Here is a 22,292-nt window from a genome sequence, read left to right on the forward strand (position 1 = left end):
AGCAACCCAAGCAAATGGAAAGGTCTGTTCAATAAATGCTGTTGGGACAACTGGTTGATAGCCTGCAGAAACAAAAAGATAGACCCACATCTCTCACCATACACCAAGATCAAATCTAAATGGATAAAGGACCTAAACCTACATCCAGAAACCTTCAAACTTTTGGAAGAAAATGTTGGAAACACACTGCAACACTTAGGGGTAGGCCCTCACTTCCTAAAAAAGACTCCAAATGCAGTAGAAATCGAGACCAAAATAAACAATTGGGACCTCATCAAACTAAAAAGCTTCTGTACAGCTAGAGAAACAATCAATAAAGTAAAAAGGCAACCCACAGAATGGGAGAAGATCTTCGCACACGACATAGGTGATAGAGGGCTAATCTCCAGAATATACAAAGATCTCCAGAGAAACCAAAACACCAGAACAAACAAACTGCTCAAGAAATGGGCACGGGAAATGGGCAAACACTTCACAAAAGAACAAACCCAAATGGCAAACAAGCATATGAAAAAATGCTCAAGTTCCCTGGCAATAAGGGAAATCCAAATGAAGACAACAATGAGGTACCACCTAACTCCAGTAAGGATGGCACACATACATAATACCACCAACACTTGCTGGCGAGGATGTGGGGAAAAGGGAACCCTTCTCCACTGCTGGTGGGAGTGCAGACTTGTACAGCCTCTATGGGAATCAGTTTGGCGAATACTCAAACAACTGAAAATCAACATACCATATGACCCAGCAATAGCACTCCTTGGGATATATCCAAAACATCTTCTACTCAAGAAACCAACATGCACGCCTATGTTCATAGCAGCACAATCTACGATCGTAAAAACCTGGAAGCAGCCAAAATGCCCATCAGTGGAAGACTGGCTAAGAAAGCTATGGTTCATCTACTCCATGGAATACTACTCAGCTATTAAAAAAAACGAAATGCAATTCTTTGTGGACAAATGGGCCCAACTGGAATCCATCATGCTAAGAGAAATGAATCAATCCCAAAAGGTTAAATACCACATGTTTGCCTTAATCTGAGATGAAAAGAGAACAACTTGGAAAATAGTACCTGTATATTGTAATATTAGTGCAATCTCTTATAACCTGTATCCAATGCAATAAGATAAGGCGATATAATCTATAAACCAACAATTAATGTCAGAATACTTAAGATCTACATCGAAAATCTGTAAAACCTACTATACCCTCAATACGCTATGTTAACCTGTAATGGCGGGGAGTGCAGGGAAATCTTTCAGGACCATAAAAAGAGTGAGAAAAAAGTACAATATAGCCTATCAAGATCAAATCTGGTAATTCATAGATAACAGACTCAAAGCGGCACTAAACAACACTAAAACTACTATACCAATGCATGAGGGGGGAATCGGGTGCGATCCTGACAACCTCTTAACAGGAGGTCATGTGCGTGGAGCAGGGGAGCACTCCAGAGTGGAGCAGGTGGTAAGGAGGAAGCTTGGATCCCAACCATGAAGACTCCCAGACCTTCACCACAAACTATTAATACGAGCAACAAGGACTATATCCCAACTGCCAAGGAGGCCACAGGGAATTGGATGCCCTTGGAGGCCGAGTACTCTGAGGTCACCCACCCCCAACCGGAGCTTCCACAGGGGATGGAAGAAGTCCAAACACTACCGTGCAGAAACCAACATCATCGGAAAGACAACCAGAAGCCCTGAGTGGTCTGCAGAAACAGAAGAACAATAAACGTCCTTCGGGACCAGGGAGGAGAGCTTTCTCTGGTCCGAGCCTGGCTCCACCTCTGGACCCCCCCTCCCTCGCAATGACCATCGGGATCGCTTCGAAAACCCCTCACAGCAAACAAACAATCATACAAACTAAAAAAAAAAAAAAAAAACCTAAAATAAATAAACAACAGAAAGTAGAACTTGAAATCTGACAGGAAAGAATTGGCATGGATTGGCTCATGCCTCGCTGGGTGGGTCACAAAGATTAGTTTTACTCCTCACCATGGTGTTGAGGATTTTCCTGCACACCCCCCCCCAAAAAAAAATGTTCTGCACCTAAAATGTTGACATATATCTTGTTAGAGTTACAAGCCAGTCTGGATTATCCTAAAATCTGCCAAGATCAGCAAAATTTTACTTCAACACAACAACTGGCTAAATACTAAGATGAAATGGACACGAAACAGCTGAATGGTGCCTTATGGCCATTTTAAGGTATAGAGCAGCCGGTCCTGTATATGAACTAAATTGAAATGTCAATGAGCTAATCATAGGTTGTGGCTAGGACTTGTTTTCCTTTTTTTTTTTTTATTTATTTATTTTTTTTTTCTTTTTAATACACTGGTTACTCAAAACCATGTCAACTCCATAACATTGCAAATTGCTGTTGATGTTATATTGGGACTCTTAATTGACTGTGATGATGTTCTGCCAGCTCAAACTTCAGACCAGAAAAGGTCTCCCCAAGAAACTGTTCAACCAATCTGGACAATAAGTAGCTGGACTCTATGCTTGGTATACGTTTGTAATGAAAGAATCTTGATTGAATTTGAACTGTAATACTGCATCAAGGTGGAGGAATCCACCGGGGGGAGGGGAGGGGGAGGGAGGGGGGATTCCCAGAGCCTATGAAACTGTCACATAATGCAAAATAATTAACAATAAAAAAAAAAAACATTAAAAAAAAAAAAGAAAAGAAAAAGGGGGATGGAATGGAGAGAAAAGGCAAGATGGCGGACAAAGGGATGGGGTGGGGGCTGACTGCAGATGGAGGAGGAGAAGATGGGGGTTTCTTAGATGACAAAAGAGATGGGGAAAGCACGTGGCGCCAGAGCCCTGGAAGAGGGCACTGGGGTTTCCTACTTCGTGGCTGGAAAACCATGGAGAAGACAGATAGCGGAGAGTGAAGAGGGAATGAGACCCCCCCCCCCATTTTTCCGAATGCATGCAGTAGTCAGCTAGATTCCGGAGGATGTCTGGATCCAAAGTGCCATTAACCGGCCACCTGGAGGAGTTAGCTAGGGAACACTGAGGCCAATCCACATTACAGAGGTGTATTAGAGTTTTACATTTTAGATAATGAGTCAATTCAAGGGATTCTAAATTTGCTAGAAGACAGCCCAAGTGGGTGTTGGGAGGAACTGGCGATGAAAAATAGCTCCCATGATTACGACTCAGGAATGATTACCACAGTGGACCCGGTGGTCCGTGAAAACGACCCAGCAGTCAGACCCAGTGCTCAGTAAAAGATGGCTCTCATACAAGGTCGTCACCCCCTACGTAAGGGATGAGCCAGGTCCCAAAACACTGCCTATATCCAAAGTCGTTAACAGCCCGGCAGCCCAACCCGGAGGTACAGGGTTCCCCTCGCCCCCGCAGTGACACAGTGGTAGGGGAACCTCCAGCCCAGAGGCTAAGAGACATGGCACCCAGCTAGGGTTCACAGAACCTGTCTCCCAAAAGCTCCCAAAAGCGGAAAATAAGACCTAGTTGGAGGAGCGCAAACGTGCCAAGCTGCACCCAAAACTCCAAGGGCTGAGGAAGAGAACCATACTTACAACAGTGTATGTATGCAACAACTTATATTCAGAAAGATGGGGAATACCTCGGAGATGGAGTACCAGGAGAATGCGTCTGGGTTTTGTCGCAGCTGGATGGAGGCAGATGCTAGCATGGTCAGGTCAGATGAATTCAGGAACGGCCACGTGGAAGTGGAGAATTCTGGAACTGGCAGGTGAAGGCGAAGTCAGGAACAGGCCATAGGAGATGAATTTGCGAACCAGCGGGCAGATGGAGACGGATTCTGATGGCTGCTAACAGTTAACACATATCACAGTTCTCACGGTTCGGGTCCCAGTAGTGGCCAAAGGCCCAAAGGCCCTAAGGCCACATGGCCAAGTGCAGGGGGCGGGGGGAATCTGAGGGGTCACGGCACCAAATGTTAGTTATTTAAAATGGTTTAGAGTTCTAGTTCATACGATATTACGGTATTTTTATACACAGCTAATTCCCACAACCTGGTTCTTTACCATGAGCTGAAAACACCAGATGCAACGAGGTATCTTAGGAGGTTGATTCCAGCAGGGCAGGAACAGGGTGGAGGTGGTGGAGAGAAAAAAGGGGAATGGGAACTGGAGGGGGGGTGGGGGGGAGAGAAGGGAGGCCAGAAGGAGAAGAGAGGAGATTGCCTCACCTGGGGGCCTTTTTGTCTGCAAGGTGTAGGGGGCGGGGATTGGGAAGGATTGAGGCATAGGCCCCAGGGGATTGGTGCCTGCAGGTGAATGCCTAGGGATGATTGGTGTGTGGGCGGGTTAGGGAAGGGGCTGGAAGATGGGGGTGGGACTCTCAGGTGGAATGCCAGGTTACATCTGATTGGTGGATGACTAGACTGGCGCAAATTTCATGAGCTCTGAGGAAGAGGAAATGGTGCCGGATGCAGGGTGGGATATTCGAATAACTCCTTACAACAACAGCAGTGGATAAGAAGAGGTCAGTAGAATTAAGAGCAAGAGTCAGACCCAATGTACAAAGAGCTGGTATATATGATTGTTTAACATCACCAATAATTGGGAAGTACAAATAAAAGCCACAATAAGCTATTACTTTACTCCAATTAGATCAGCAGTCATTAATCAATAATTTTTTTAAAGATTTATTCATTTTATTACAGCCAGATATACACAGAGGAGGAGAGACAGAGAGGAAGATCTTCCATCTGATGTTTCACTCCCCAAGTGAGCCGCAACGGGCCAGTGCGTGCCGATCCGAAGCCAGGAACCTGGAACCTCCTCCAGGTCTCCCACGCGGGTGCAGGGTCCCAAAGCTTTGGGCCGTCCTCAACTGCTTTCCCAGGCCACAAGCAGGGAGCTGGATGGGAAGTGGAGCTGCCGGGATTAGAACCGGCACCCATATGGGATCCCGGGGCTTTCAAGGCGAGGACTTTAGCTGCTAGGCCACGCCGCCGGGCCCAATCAATAAATTTTTAAAAATAACAAACATTGGAGAATCAAGAAGGCAGAATAGGGTAAGGACATGTTAAAATGAATGGAGAAACATTTATTCAGCATGAAGCTGAGAGGATACACTCCAGGAAATACGAGAGGACAGAACAATAGCAAAAGGGTACCTGGAGACTGAGAGACACAGGAAAGCAGTGGACACAACTGTGTGGTGTTGCAGTAACTGATACCCCAGTGAATTCAGCCAACAGCAATCTGAACTCCACCAGTAGCTGGAACTCCACCAGCAACCAGGTGGGAAGGGACTTTCACTGGGAACTTGGGAGATGAACCCAGACAAAGAATTGTCCATTAAAGGATGAGGAGAAAATTTAGGAAAGTCATTTAGTGTAACTCCAATGGAGAGAAGTATATGGGCTTCTCAAAGAGGTAATAATAAATAGATCTACCATGTGAATGATCTATTATTCCCATTTCTGGGAACACATCCAAAGGGAAGCCAAAAAGGCACTTCAAAGAGATGTCTATACTCCCATATTTATTGTTGCACTATTCACATTATTCATGATACAAAATTAACCTTCGTTCCCACAGACAGAACTGATTAAGAAAATATGTTACATAGGTATGTTATTCAGCCATTAAAAAGTGAAATCGTGTCTTCTATGTGATAATTGATAGAAATGCAGAACATTATGTAAAATTAAATAATCCAGATGTAAATGGACAAGCACTCCATCTTTCTATTATATGTGGAAGCTAAATGCAGTCATTCTGAATGTAGACTAGTGATTATTAGAGGCTCCATCTGTTGGCCACCTGGCAGTGAGCTCTAGGGTTTTTTAGGTATGTAATTGCTGCCTAAAGACATCAATGGATAAGGCCAATGTGAGTGTAAGTGAGGGATGAATCCTGCTTGACTCCCAATAACAGGGTCACTGAACCTGCTGGCAAGTGTGGGGACTGAGACCTGGCCATTTGGGAGCCCATGTGGGAGTCCTGAGATGGGCTGTTAGCATAGAGCATTGCTGACTGCTACACACAAGCTATGGCTGAGGCCCTGTCTCATAGGGTTGGATCTCAGTACCTCACTGAGTGTCAGAACAGGGGTGAGTCACATTAGGAAAGGTCATGAACCCAGCCAGCATGCAAGAGAACCAGGTCCAGGGGTAGATTCTGTGGAGGATAAATGGGCCCAACCCTGTGGAAGTGCAAGTCCCGCTGATTAGCTTAAGAGTTGGAGTGGTGATGGGCTGAGCTAGGATCGACTATGGAACTCACCAGCACTCATGGATACTGGGGCTAGTGACAGCATGGGCAAGTCCAGGTTGCAGCACCCGCATGTGCATCCTACCACAGGGTGTGAGGTGGACTGGGCCTCAATATCCTCCAGCTCAGACAAAGGCTAAGATGGAGTAGCAGGCTATGCCGGGCAAGGACCTAGCACTTGCTGGAGCATGTGAACTCTGGGTTCGGGAGTAGACCGAGTGGGGGAACCTGGAAACTTGGAGAACCTATTGGGGGGTCACAGCTCCCAATGGTGAGCACGTGTTTCAGGCCGGGGTGTTGGGCAGCCTGAGCAGGGTAACTCCAATTGTTGGCTAATGTGTGGGTTGGCTTTGGAGGGGGGCAACCAGGCAGGGCCAAGTCAACCTTACCCCACCAGTAAGAGCAGAAACCAAGCCGAAGCCCAAGTCAAGTTCACCTAGGCTGTCACACATACCAGATTGCATGAGACTGGTAGGGAAGCAGACAGAGCAGGGCCAGGCTCTAGCACCCGCCTGCGAGTGGTAGGACTTGGTTTAGGCTAGCACAGGACAGGCTACAGCATCCAAATGCAAAGGTCAAGACAGGTGAGGGAGCGAGGGACTAGGCCAAGCTGGGTCGGAGTAACCACTGCCACATGCAAGATCTATAGCTGGGAACACACCTAGTTGGGAAGCTAAGGGGATGCCCTGGCTGGGCTGTGGTTCCCACTGGTAAGCACAGAGCTGGAATGGGAGTCATGTTCTGGTCTAGATAAGGTTGCAGCATACCGTGGCACAAGTGTGGGCTGGGGCTGGGTGTGCCAGACTGAGCTAGACTCCAGCACCCACTGGTGCTCGTGAGGAACAGGGTAAATGTAGGACAGGCTAGGCTAGGTTTTTGCCCCTGATGAGCAGGGTATGAGCCGTGTCTGCATATGGACCAGGCTAGACTGGGCTGTAATACCCAACAATAATAACCGGAATGGGTTGAAGGCTGGTCAGGAAAGGCCACTGTTCCTGCTAGATCAGGAGGTGGACTGAGTATGACTGGCCCATGGACCCACCCATGTGCACGAGATCTGGCGTTGGGAATGGTCCTGATGGAGGAGCCTGGGAAACTTCTCTGTTGGGACACAGTGCATGCAGGTGAGCATAAGAACCACGATAAGGAGCAGCCCAGACCAGGTCAGGGAATGGGACCCAGCAGCATACATTTGGCGCAGGTCAGGGCGAACCAGGCAGGACCAGTTCACATTACCCGCTGGTGAATCCGAACACCAGAATGGAGTGTGGGTCAGGCCAGGTCCGGTTGCAGCACACACCAGTACACATTACATCTTGGACTGGGTGTTGGCTGGGTTGGGCTAGGCTTTAGCCCCCACCAACCTGAGCTGGAATTGGGGATGGGCTGGGCCTGTCCAGGCTACAGCACGCACTGGCAAATGCTGAAATGAGGCAGATCATGTCAGACTGGGCCACGGCACCCAACCAGCACACGTAAGACCCGTGTGTGGGGGGGTAAAGATGGCAGGGGAAATGTTCCCTGCTCAACAGCCACTCCCAGTAGAGAGTGTGAGTTGGGATGGAGGTAGACCAGACCTGGCAGAGCCACAACACCTGTGGGCCTCATGTGAGCTAGATCAGGGAAAAGCCAGGCTAGGTTGACAGCTCCTACTGGTGCAAGCATAAATCAGAGTGGGTGAGGGTTGGTTGAGCTTTGCCAAGCATCAGCTGGCAGATGCTTGCACTGGGGGCTAATTCTCTCAAAGCTAAACTGCAGAACCACCTGGAAAGTGCATGATCCGAGAGTGAGCCCAGAAGGGAAAAAGAGGACACTTCCCTCTTGAGTTACGACTCCCACAGGAGAGCATGAAAACCAGGACTGGGGCAGGGGTGGCTGGACAGAATGGCACCCATCAGCATGTGTGTGGGCTGGATAGTGGGACTGGTTTGGTTGAACTAGGCTTCAATGCCCATTGACATGTAGGAGAGCTGAATGGGATGTGGGACAGACTGGACCAGTCTACTGTACATACTGGCAAGCATGGGAACCAGGGCAGAGGTCGGGCCTGGTGGGAGTTATGGGGAGTTGCCCTGACTAGGCTGCAGCTCCCACTGGTTTGTGTGAGGGCTGAGTGTGGGGTGGGTAGAATCAGGCTGGACTGCAACATCCATTGGTTCCAGTGGAAGACAGGGCTGGAAACAGAACCAACCCAGCAATTGCAACCACCAACATATGCGTAAGCTAATTGGGGAGACGGACTGTGTTGGACCCTGTACTGGCATGCACACACAGGAGTCAGGTCTGAGATCACTTCAGACAAAGTTCCTTTGGAGATTCCTCCAACTGAACTGCTGTTCTCAGAACCCCAATCATGAAGAGAAGCACAGGTCCCATTGTCTGACCATGGAGTGCAGGTGTCAAAGCTGAGCCTCCTCACAGGTTCAGATGGAACAGTGGACACCAAATCCAAGTGCTTATGGAGGATATGGCAGTCTATTGGAACCTACAGAGGAAGCTTGGTACCACAACAGGATGGAGGACAGAACAAATCAATATCTACCCCAGCCAAGTGTTGGCAGTGAAAATATGGGCTAACAGAGACCCTAAGTAGACTATGTCAGCCAGTGGATTCTGGAAAGATTTCATCATGCTTGGAGTGGCGAGATTGTCAGAAATTCAGAACTGTTGGACTATCAAAACCATTTGAGTATGACCCTCGGAGCATGCCCCACATCAGGGACCTGGGATGGGTGGGAGGCTGGGTATGGCTTCTCCCTTTATTCTCTCCTTACCCCAGATCTACATAATAATAATAATAATAATAATAATAATAATAATAATGTGAAAATAATGGTCTTGTCCACTTTCCTATAGCCCTTGACCCTTTCTGCCCTAATCAATTATGTAAAGATTATCAAAATAAATTTTTTAAAAAGTTATGAAATCTTATTTAGTCCCCTACTCAATGTGCTGACTGCAAGGAGTTTTTTCAGACACCTACTTATGGAAAGCTATGTAATCCAGTACAGAGAATAGGGTACCAGATAATATTTTATAACTTTTAACAGAGAAATTCCATTTATTTTTATTGACATGTAATAATAAATCATATTTGTATCTTTCCATGTTATATTGTAACAACTATATATAGTATGTAATGAATATCACTTCATTTATTCCTACCTTACCTTTCCTCACACCAGGAACTGGCAGGAATCACAGGATTCTGGGGATCTAGCAGGGGTTAGGGAAGGAAGGAAAAGTTGATAAAAGCCTTTGCCACTTCTCTGCCAACAAGCATTTAACCAATTGTGAGAATATAAGAGTTAAAGATTTTGGCTTTTGGCTTAGTCTGTCACTAACTGCTTCTCCTCACATGACGCTGCACAAGTTTCTGTCTTCTTCTGCCTCATACTGATGGTTTATGTGGCTCAAGACACTTCTAACTCTGACGTTCTAAGAATCGGAGCAAAAGCTGATCAAAGCAAAAGCTAATCTTGTGGGAAAACAACTTAAAATAGGAGCAACCAATACTGTTCGTTACCTTCAGAGGAAATTCTGTTGTCCAGAGAAATATGGGGAAGTTGTCACATCGCTCAATCATTCCTATCATCCTGGGAATGGGGGGAAATTATAACTCAGGCTGGCAAGAGCTTATCAAGGTGAGCCAGGCAAAAGTCTGAAAAACATTTTGGGAGACCTCAGGCTACTCAAGAGTACCCTCACATGAGGATGGGCAAAGAGAAAGCAGCAGCTGGCATAAAGCTCTACATCACTCTGGATTGGTGTTTTGTAAAAGCAATTTGGGTTTTTGCCCAAGAATGTCTTCTAAACTTCATTTCACCCTATTACATTATATGTTTAAATAACCAGATCTTCGTTTTGTACCTGATTACACTGGTGAGCAGCTCTCTGAGAACTATGTAATGGAAGGAAGTGAGATTGTCATCTTAAATGGTTAAGTAGTCTTTTTTAAACAAAAAAAAAATTATTTTTGTTCACTGTTTTTTTTTAAAGATATATTTTTATTACAAAGTCAGATATACAGAGAGGAGGAGAGACACAGAAGAAGATCTTCCGTCCGATGATTCACTCCCCAAGTGAGCGCAACGGCCAGTGCGCGCCGACCCAAAGCCAGGAGCCAGGAACCTCTTCCAGGTCTCCCACACGGGTGCAGGATCCCAAAGCATTGGGCCATCCTCAACTGCTTTCCCATGCCACAAGCAGGGAGTTGGATCGGAAGTGGAGTTGCCAGGATTAGAACCGGTGCCCATATGGGATCCTGGGGTGCATTCAAGGTGAGGACTTTAGCCGTTAGGCCATGCTGTCAAGCCCTTTGTTTACTATTTGAAAGAGTGTCAGATAGTGAGAGGAAGAGACAGAATGAAATCTTTGGCTTTAGCAGCCAATGTTGGACCAGCCCAGTGTCAGGAGCCATGAACTCTATCCTGGTTTTACATACAGGTGGCAGGGACCTAAGCAGTTGGGCCATCATCTGCTGCCTTCTGTGGTATATTAACAGAAAGCTGGATGGGAAGCGGAGTAGCCAAGACTCTAACCCTCACTGTTAACATGAGATACCAGAAAAATGGTGGCTTAAACCACTGTGCCGTATCATTTGTCCTTCAAGTTATCTTCAATGAAAGAAATACAGATAAAGACATAATGTGTAAGGACTGAGTTCAAGGACTTTACTACATAGAAGTTCAAAGAAAGAGAAAGAAGAATGAAATAAAATTGAAAATGAATGGCTAGAGAATCAGAAGCCTGGAAACCAAGGAACAGCATAGTCAGAGATGAGACAGTGAATAGCTACACATCAAAAAGCAAGAAGTGATCAATGGGGTAGATAGCAAAAGGCACGTAAGAAAAGAATGTTTCCAGATCTAAGATATGCATCTTTTAAAATGTATATATTTTTACTAGAAAGACAGATTTACAGAGGAGTTGAGAGGGATCTTCCCTCCACTGGTTCACTCCACAAATGGCTGCAACAGTTGGAGCTGAGCTGATCAGGAGCTTCTTCCAGGTCTCCACATGACAGCAAGATCCCAAGGCTTTAGCTTATCCTTTGTTGCTTTCCCAGGCCATAAACAGGGAGCTGGCTGGGAAGTGGAGCATCCAGCACATTAACCAGCAGCTATATGGGATGCGGGTTCTTGTAAGTGGAGGATTAGCCAATTGTGCCATCTTGACAGCCCCAAGTTAACGTATCTTATACAAAAAACTTTTCATTATTTTTAATATCTACAAGTCAGGGATGAGAAACCGCCACCTCATCCTTGTGGTTCCTCATCCCTGGGTACTGGGGTGTGTGGAAAATCATGAGTGGTTTCCCCTTTTGTCTCTCCTCTGCCCCCAGAAACAACAAGAAGTAGAAAATTTGGAAGCAATGAGTTCACCCAATTTTCCGTGAACCTCAATCTTTCCCACCCTGATCAACCATATAATCATTGTAAAAAATAAAATTTATATAAAAGCATCTACATGTCAATTAAAAAGGCACAAAGACACCCATAGGCATTACATTGGGGGGTGTGTGTAAAGTTTATTGCCCATTTCAGATGCTAAAAACGAGACAGAATGATAATGAGGACTGAATGGGAGGAGGATGCATGGGCATGAGTTTTACGTATTTTGGTTTAATTTGTAAAATTATTTGTCTATACCACTTCAGAACATTTTGTAAATGCATCCAGCTTCCCTAGCTCTGATTCCATATTCAATGGAAAAAATTGTTCTTATAAGAGTATTTCAAGAAATTAGGCCCAGTTTCTAAACTCTCAAAACCAAGAGTACTGACAGCAGTGCTGTAGGCACACTATTTACATGATTCCAGAACCTTCCCATGACCTTTGTATGACTCCACTTCTTCCTGATCATCTCTGTTATATCCTGGTTTTACAATTTGCTTCTGCAGCTATGAGCACTTAGAAAACTTTCTTGGGCCCAGCACTGTACCCTAGCAGCTAAAGTCTTTGCCTTGCATGCACTGGGATCCCATATAGCCACCGGTTCAAGTCCTTGCAGCCCTGCTTCCATCCAGTTCCCTCCTTGTGGCCTGGGAAAGTAGTCAGGGACAGCCCAAAGCCTTGGAACCCTGCACCCCCATGGGAGACATGGAAGAAGCTCCTGGTTCCTGGCTTCGGATCAGCTCAGCCCTGGTGGTGGCAGCCATTTGGGGATGTGAATCAACAGACGAAAGATCTTCCTCTCTGTCTCTCCTCCTCTCTGTATATCCGACTTGCCAATACAAATAAAACTTTTTTATTATTATTATTGGAAAGCCGGACATACAGAGAGGAGGAGAAGAGGTTCCTGGTTCCCGGCATCAGATCGGTGCACACCGGCCCGTTGCGGCTCACTTGGGGAGTGAAAACATCCGATGGAAGATCTTCCTCTCTGTCTCTCCTCCTCTCAGAATCAGAGTCAGAATCAGTTGGAGTAGACCTCCCAAAAACATGGTCTTGAAATTCCTTTGGGGGACCCGGCACGATAGCGTAGTGGTTAAAGTCCTCGCCTCGAACACACCGGGATCCCATATAGGCGCCAGTTCTAATTCCAGCAACTCCACTTCCCATCCAGCTCCCTGCTTGTAACCTGGGAAAGCAGTAGAGGACGGCCCAAGGCCTTGGGACCCTGCACCCATGTGGGAGACCTGGAAGAGCTCTTGGCTCCTTGCTCCTGGCTTCGGATTGGCTGAGCTGCAGTCGTTGCAGCCGCTTGGGGAGTGAACCATCGGACAGAAGATCTTCCTCTCCGTCTCTCCTTCTCTCTGTATATCCACCTTTCCAATAAAAATAAATAAAATCTTTATTAAAAAATCTTAAAAAAGAAATTCCCTTGGACTCTAGATTACTGATTCTCCATTCTGGAGACAGCAACATCATCCCACTGCCTGTGAGATTTGAAAAGCATAGAAATCTGGCTCCATTTACAGATTAATAGCATGACTGTGCATAAACCTGTCTTCATTTGCACAAGGATGCTAAAGCAAAGCAATTATCTCTCTGGAGAGATTTCATCGTGCTTGGAGTGGTGAGATCAGCAGTAATTCTGAACTGTTGAACTATCGAAAGCTCTTGAGCAGGAACCTTGGAGCACGCCCCACATGGGGACCCAGGGATGGTGTCGGGTGGCTGTTCTCCATCCCTGGGTGCAGAGGCATTTGGGAGGCTGGGTGTGGCTTCTCCCTATATCTCCCGTCTTCCCCAAGATACAGAAAGGGAAAAAAAGAGAATGTGGAAATAATCGTCTCACCCACCTTCCTGTAGCCCTTGACCCTTATCACCCTAATTAACTATAAAAATCATCAAAATAAATAAATACATCTTTTTTTAAAAAAGCAGTTACCTCACTGCTGTAATTCAAATCTGTCTTACCTTTAAGATCATCATGCTTCCACTTGTCCCGCACTTTGAACCTACTGGAAAACTGTCATTTGATGTCTTTGTCCAAAAAAAGCCATAAGCTCTATGAAACCACAACCGCATCTTCCGTTCTAACATTCCTCTTTTACAAAGTCATGAATACCCTGGAGCATGAAGAAAGAAAGCATTTACTAAAAGCTATTGTGACAGCAGTGTCTGTCACCCTGACCACCCACTTCCAGGAAGCCTATGCTTATTCTTACAGATGCAGCTCAAAGTTGTCTGCAAAACAAAGCTCTCCTCTGTGCTTCCAAGTCTTAGACTGGGCCTCCATTGCAGTGGTGGCCCACTTTGAAGTGTATCTGATCTTACTATACTACTGTTACATATCCTATTAAAGCATTACTTACAAGCAAAATTCATCAGAGTCCCCAAAGGAAATGACCTTCAAACTTTTGGATCCTCTAAATGTAAAATGCATTTTTATATCTGATCTACCACCAAAAATTGTGTTTATATATGATGGCTACAATCCCATGTATGTTGCATTCTGATAATTTACTTTCTCTTTCGTTTATTTTTAAATATGGATATTGACCCAGGGAAGGTATTTTTAAGCCCATTGTTAGGTTGAAAAGCACAAACCATTGGCTATAGTGCTTGCTAGTGGCAACTGTGTTAGACTTTGGAGCTTCCAGCCCACTTGATCAAAGCTGTTTTACTTTTACACATTGGGCTTCCAGGTAACGTTTTGTTTAAAACAGGTTCCAAGACAAAAAAAAAAAAAAAAAAAAAAAAAAAAGAGAGAGAGAGAGAAACATAGCATATCAGTAACAGCAAGTCTGCGGAAAGTTGCTGAACACCAGAACTTCAGAACCAGTCTTTGTCTCTCTCAAGTTATGTTTTTATTTATTTTTATTGGAAAGTCTCATCTTTTATTTAAAGATGTTACAGAGAGAAGGAGAGACAGAGAGGAAGATCCTACTTCTGCTGGATCCTTCCCCAAGTGGCCACAACAGCCGGAACTGAGCCAATCCGAAGCCAGGAGCCTCTTCTAGGTCTCACATGTGGGTGCGGGGTCCCAAGGCTTTGGGTCGTCCTCGACTGCTTTCCCAGGCCACAAGCAGGGAGCTGGAAGGGAAGCAGAGCAGCCAGGATATGAACCAACGTCAATATGGGATCCCGGGGCACGTGCAAGGGATCCCACTAGGCTACAGTACTGGGCCCCTCTAGTTATTGTAAACACAACAATGAATTTGCATTTTGTGCTTTGTGTAAAATCATGTAGATATTTTGTCTTCCTTGATGTTTACCTTACAGCAGTTCATGTAAGTACACGCCATTTTTGCTTTCTAGAGAGAATATGAAGTGTAGAATGTTAGAACGAGGTGTTCAAAATCACGTAGTAAACTCAGCACTGGAGCTCAGAATCCCTTACTCAGCTTTGGGTTACAGCCCATACTTACATAACTTCTTTTCTTTGTAAGATAGTATAAAATGTGTGAATCTTAAGTTCAAATCTATGTTAGCCATTTTATTCAGTTGTGCTGAGATAATAGAATACCACAAACTCAATCATTTATACTGAAAAGAAATGTATTTCCCTAAATCATTGGGGCCGGGAAGTCCATTACTAAGCTGCCAATATCTGATTAGGGCTTTCTCACTGTGTCATCTCTCAGGTGCAGGGATAACAGAGGACAAGAAAGAACATGCAAAAGGGCGAAACTTGCTTTAAGAACAAACTTATGAAGCTAAGTATACTCACAAATAGCCAATAGCCATTAACCTCTTAAAGACCCAATCGTCTCTCCAAAGTGCTATGGCTCAACACTATCTCATTGGGTATTAATTTCCCAACACATGAACTTTGGGGACACTGTAAACTATCTAGTCACTTTTTAACTGGGAGGACTAGAGAATATCATCTTACTGTCTGGGGCTCAGTTCACTCATCTGTAAAATAGTTAATATTTACTCCACAGCAATCTTTATGCTATATGACAGTGTATGTAAATAATCCAGTTAATAACTACAGTGAGCTACCAATAGAGGACAACAAAGATTATTATGCTATATCTCTAATATATGACATGTAAAGTATGCCCAAACATGAGACACAAATGAGAGGGCAAAGGAACCCAACTCTTGAAACCCTTAGAAGCAAGAAGTTAGGGAGTAGTGCTGGATAGAGGAGAACTTAGAGTGAATGTAGGAGAGCTAATGAAAAATATTATTTCAAGGATGAAGGTTTTAACATACTTAGATTATTAAACTTAAATTGGTCATTCAAACCTGAATCCTTCTTTAGTCTTTATTAAATGCATAGCTCTGTCTTACACACCCACCAATGTAGCTTCAACTTCTCTGATGCCTAATCTAAAATGCCAACATTTACCATAGTCTCTGAATAGCAAACCTACTTCCAATTCCTCTCCAACCCGTCTCCCATTTAGTTAGCAAGAAAGCTACCAAAATGCTAATTTGGTTGAAATCAATTCATGTTTAACACTCATTGAAACATGAGCTTCAGAACTACCTTTCTTGGCTCAGATCCTAGCTTCCTTGCTTTTGCTTTTGTCCTGACACTTGGAAAATTACTTCACTCTCTGAGTCCCAATTTCTTTACTTTAAAATGGAGGCAATGATAGTACCTATCTCAAACTATTTTCACAAGAATTAAATAATTTAATATACAGATATTAGCTGTTTTGTGTTGCTTTCTCATCCCATGATTCCCCAGAATTAATCTATCTTGCATTCTAATTTCATATTCCATTTTCTTCCTTGCTGTAATTAATGTTCTTTCCCTTGCTTGGGATATTAGTTGCTTATGCTTGGTAAAAACCTAATGATCCAATAAGGCCCGGCTTAAAGAGAATATCCACTCTAAAGACTTTTCTGACCACACTACATCAGCAAACTTAATTCACACAGTAACTCAAGGTGTGATAACTGACTTGTCTACCATGTCACTGTTATATTGTGGTTTTGTTTCATTTAATATATTATGAGCATCAAAGGGACCAGAACTTACTTCTGGTGTGTAACTATGCCTTACATAACGAGATAATGTTGGTGTGAAGTTATACTTACCAAATATGTAAAGGGTTTTGAATGGATAAATTTCAGTGTTTTGTTTGACCACTGCCATCCAGATTGCAGTAAGCCTATCAACACCACAATATGACTATTGACTGTCTTTAGCCCAGGAACACCATAAAACCCCAACTTAAATCTAGGTCCTCCAAGATTTCTCTCAGCTCTCAGCTACTACCGACAGTCTTTCTACAGCCCCACTCAATCCTTGGAAACCTCTATTTCACAGCTAGGGACAAGAGCATGGACTATAGTGCCAAAATGCTAGCATTTGCTGTTTCACGGGATCTTAAGCAAATTACTTACAATTTTTATGTCTCTAATTTTTGCCATCTGTAAAATAAGCAGGATGATGAAAGTCTTCATGGGAATGATATGAGAATGAAGTAAGATGGCCTCCATAAATTGCTTAGAACATCGGGCCCGGCAGCATGGCCTAGCGGCTAAAATCCTCACCTTGAAAGCCCCGGGATCCCATATGGGCGCCGGTTCTAATCCCGGCAGCTCCACTTCCCATCCAGCTCCCTGCTTGTGGCCTGGGAAAGCAGTCAAGGGTGGCCCAAGGCTTTGGGACCCTGCACCTGAGTGGGAGACCCAGAAGAGGTTCCTGGTTCCCGGCATCGGATTGGCACGCACTGGCCCGTTGCGGCTCACTTGGGGAGTGAATCATCGGATGGAAGATCTTCCTCTCTGTCTCTCCTCCTCTCTGTATATCCTGGCTTTCCAATAATAATAAAAATCTTTAAAAAAATTGCTTAGAACATCACCTGGAACAAGATAGGTTTCAATGATAGCCACTGTTAATATTCTCTGCTCTTACTCTCCTTAGCTTCCTATTCATTAGCCAGTGACTTTCCTGGGCTCTCAGTCAACTTGACCCTCATTGCTCGCTGATAAAAGCCTGACTATTAAACCAAGTGCAAAGAAAGAAATCTACCACTTTGGCTGAGCTTCAGAGACTTAGTGGGCTGAGGTGCTGAGAGGCTAGAGCCCTCACTACCAGAAAGTACCAGGACTGAATACCAGATATAAGTAACATTTATTCCGTTTTTCTAAGATTTTCATTCATGAAGATTCCAACCCTACACCTATACTCATCTAGGAGAAAGGAAATATGGGTTCTCTTTAGTTCTGTCAACAAGAATCATTGCGGAGAAATTATTTTTTGTTCATACTTGGCCTTCATTTTCCCTGTAGAAGGAAGGCGTGCAGTTAGTCTCTAATAATCCCTCTGTATTTAAGAGGTAGTGATTCTGTGGGACTTCTTCTATAGAAGGGAGACTCAAAAGGCAATGGAAGTTTCTCTTCTTTGTCAAGAAAAAGAATCTCTGCTCATAATGCCAAGCATGTTTTTAGTGCTAGTAAGTCAGCTGTAGCACTAAGCAGGAAATAATTCAGTCTTTAGAGTAGAATCCCTGGAGGGCACAAAAATTAGACTGTTTCTGGAAGAAGCTGGAAAAATGCCAATGGAACCTGACTAAATCAGTTATGACTGCTAAAATAAATTACCATAGAGTGGGTGGCTTAGGAAAAACAACAAAGTATGTCTCACAGTTCTGGAGGCTGGAAAGTTCAAGATCAAGGCTCTGATAAAATCATGTTCTGGTGAGATCCCACTTACTGCTTCAGGAAAGGTCATCTATCTGCTGTGCCCAAACATGATAGAAGGAGTGGGCTAGCACTCTAGGGTTTCCTGTGGAATGATATTAGTCCTAACTATGAAGGCTCTATGCTTATGATCTCTCAAAAATTCTACCTACTAAAGCTACCACCCTGGCAAGATTAGAATTTTAAAATAGCGATTTGAGGAGGGGGCAAATATTCAGATAACAGTAGAATTTGTGAAATATAAAGATTGCAACTGATTTAGTCTTGGGTTCTTCCCAGATTTCATTGCCTCCTATCTGAATCCCAAGGCTGTGCAGAGACTTCTGTATGGGGTAAGTGTAAAGTTCTTACTGAGGGAGATAAGGAAGAGGTTTGCACTTATTCCACATATTGTTGATATCAGTCTCCTAGAAAAACTAATTGTAATGGATGCCAATGGAAATGTAAAAAGGAGAAATCTCTTAAAAAGTATAGTCTGGCAATTTCTCCCCTAACAATGTCTAAGTATTTATTCAAGAGAAATAAGAACACGTGGCCTTGTGAAAAGTTGCAGATGAATGTACATAGCAGCTTTATTTTTATTACTTTTGATTGAAAGGCTAAAGAAATTGAGGAACATCCACACAGCAGAAAGCTAGCAAGCAATTCAAATAAATAAGCTGGGCCAATATTGTGGCACAGTACATTTTGCCACAACTTAAAGTACTGTCATCCCATATTGGAGTGCTAGTACAAGTCCTTGATACTCCACTTCTGATCCAATTTCTTGCTAATGCCAATGGGAAGGAAATAGAGAATGGTCCAAAGAGTTGGGACCCTGCCACACCTATGCAGGAGGCCAGGATATGATGCCAGGTTCAGTTCTGATTACTGTAGTCATTTGGGGAGTGAACCAGTAGATAGAAGATGTCTCTGTTCCTCACTGCCACCCTCACCTGCTCACCAAATATCTCAACCTCTCTCTCTTTCTGGGTTGATATGAACGCTTAATGAAGACTATAATTCAAAGAACAAATCAGTAAAGGGAATAAGTAAATATAAAAAGAGAGCAAAGTGTGGCATTATAAAATCTGAAAGAATAATTTTAAAATAATGGAGTTGTTCTTTCTCAATCATGATTTGACTAACCATGGTCTTTTACAGTTCCACATGAATTTTCAGGTTTTTTTTTTTTTTTTTTTTTTACGTTTCTAAAAATGCTTTGAGTTTTATAGTGATGCCATAAAATCTTTGGCTCTCTTGGACATAGGAATGTCTCCTCATTTGTTTCTGCCCTCTAATTTTTTCTTTATTGGTTTGTTGTTTTCTGCATGTAATCATTCTCTTCCTTAATTTTATTCTTAATTGTTTTGTTATTTAATGCTATTATAATATGGTTTTCTTTCCCTGCTTTTCTTCTGTCATTAGTACAGAAACACTCAGGTTTTTATGGTGATTTTGTGTACTGTGAATTTACTGCATTTTACTCTCTACAATTTTGGTAGGATATTTAGGATATTCTACATGTAAGAAAATGTCATTTGCAGAAATTATTTTACTTCTCTTCTGATTTGGATGGCTTTCATCTAATTTCCTTGCCTAATTGTTCATGATAGAAGTTCTAGCACTCTAAGTGGTAAGAGTAGATATGCTTAACTTGCTCCTGTTCTTTGAAGAAACGCTTAAAACTTTTAATCATTTGTCTTGATAGCTGTTGGCTTTTTATAGGTTGCCTTTATAAATATTAAGGTAATTAGGCTCTATTCCCCATTTAAATAGAGTTTTATCATAAAATTGTTGAATTTCATAAAACAATTTTCTGTACGTTAAGATTACTATGTAATTTTTATCGTTTATTCATTCATGCAGTACCACATTAATAGAATTTTTTATGTTGATCTATTCTTATGTGCCAAGGATAATCCCACTGAGCCATAGTGTATAATCACTTCCATGGACTGTTGACTTATCAAAACATCAGGCTGTATACTTTTATGCTGTATGATTTTATTTATTAATTAGACTTTCATAAAGAGGAAAAGAGAATGAAATTAAACCACTCTATTGCACTCTACCCAAAAATCAACTCAAAATAGATTAACTCTATTATCTGACACTGTACAACTCCTAAGACAGAACATGGGGAAAAGCTTTATAACACTGCTTTCAGCAATGCTTTCATGAATGTATGATACCAAAAGCACAGGCAGTAAGCAAAAACAAGTGGGACTATATTCAAATAAAAACCTACTTCAAAACAAAGGAAGCACTCAGTAAAGTGAAAAAACAACTTAAAGTAGAACAAAATTCCCCAATTTTATATCTGATAATAGGTTAGTCTCCAAAATATATAAAGGGCTCCTATAAATGCAGAGTAAAATAACAACTATTGTAGCTCAATTTAAAAATGCTTAAGATGGGCCCAGCGGCGTGGCCTAGTGGCGTGACCTAGTGGCTAAAGTCCTCGCCTTGAAAGCCCCGGGATCCCATATGGGCGCCGGTTCTAATCCCGGCAGCTCTACTTCCCACCAGCTCCCTGCTTGTGGCCTGGGAAAGCAGGACGGCCCAATGTGTTAGGATCCTGCACCCACGTGGGAGACCCGGAGGAAGTTCCAGGCTCCTGGCTTCGGATCGGCTCAGCACTGGCCGTTGCGCTCACTTGGGGAGTGAATCAATGGACGGAAGATCTTCCTCTCTCTCCTCCTGTTTGTATATCTGATTTTGTAATAAAAATAAATAAATCTTTTAAAAAATAACAAAACGGGTTTTTTTTTCCTCATATTGAATTCTTCACCGATTTATAAGTCATACAAGTAACATTTTCTATAGCATGTTGTAAATTTCAATTTTTCTTCCTGTTGTTGATTTTGTTTGTGGCTTTTCATTTAAGGGGATGTATAGTAACTATGTAATGGAGACTCTTATATCCAGATGTGAGAATACAAGGCAGTATGCATCTTTACTTCCAGATCAAAGATGGACTCCCAATTTTGCTGTTAAATATATCTTGACAATAGGATGCTAGACTCTGCCATTGTCCATGCCTGCAATGATAGACATATGACTGTTTATGAAGAACTATACTATTGCAATAATATAGGGGAATTCGGGGGGAAGAGGGTCTTGGCAAGGGGGTAAGGGAAATCCCAGTGACTATGGAACTATTTCATGAAATATAATAATAATAATAAATGGAGAAAAATTTAAAAAGGTGGCATGAATTAATATAGAAAAGTCAATACACGCACACATACACACTGGAATATTATTTAACCTTTAAAAAGGACATTCTGCATTATGCAGCATGAATAATTTTAAGAATATTTTAAGAATATTTAAAAAAAGAATATTTTTAAACTCAATCACAAAGAGAAATACAGTATGAACATATATATATATATATATATATACACATATATTAGGAATCTTATACAATCACAGAATGAGTGGAATGGTAGTTTCCATAGATTATAAGGAGAGAGAAATGGGGAATTAATAACCAACAGGCATATAGTTTCAGTCAGAAAATATGTATAAGCTCTAGAGATCTGTACAGTATTTTATACAATATATTATACATTTAATGAATTGTTAGGAGGATAAAACTTATGGCAAGCATCGTTATCAATTTTTTTAGTAAAAGGAATGGATGAAGTAATACTTAAAAGGTGTTGGGAAGAAGATGTTTGGCGTGGCAGCTAAGAATAAAGAGGTCCAAATCCCACATTAGAGTGTCTGGGTTTAATATCCAGCTCCAGTTCAAGACTCCACCTTCTATCTAATGTGCACTGTAGGAGAGAAGATAATGGATCAAATATTTGGGTCCCTGCCTCCAAAAGGAGGTCTGAATTGAATTTTCATCTCCTGGCTTCCATATGCCATGGCCATTGCGAGCATTTGAGGATTGAAATCAGTAGACTGAAAAGTGCGCCCTCTCATTCTCTTCTCTCTGTGTCCTCATCTCTAGCCTATGAATAAAAAGTGTATGTTAGAAAGAAAATGTTTTTTTCAGCGATTTAGTAATTTGA

This window comes from Ochotona princeps, chromosome X (assembly GCF_030435755.1).
Source record: "Ochotona princeps isolate mOchPri1 chromosome X, mOchPri1.hap1, whole genome shotgun sequence".
NCBI classification, from domain to species: domain Eukaryota; kingdom Metazoa; phylum Chordata; class Mammalia; order Lagomorpha; family Ochotonidae; genus Ochotona; species Ochotona princeps.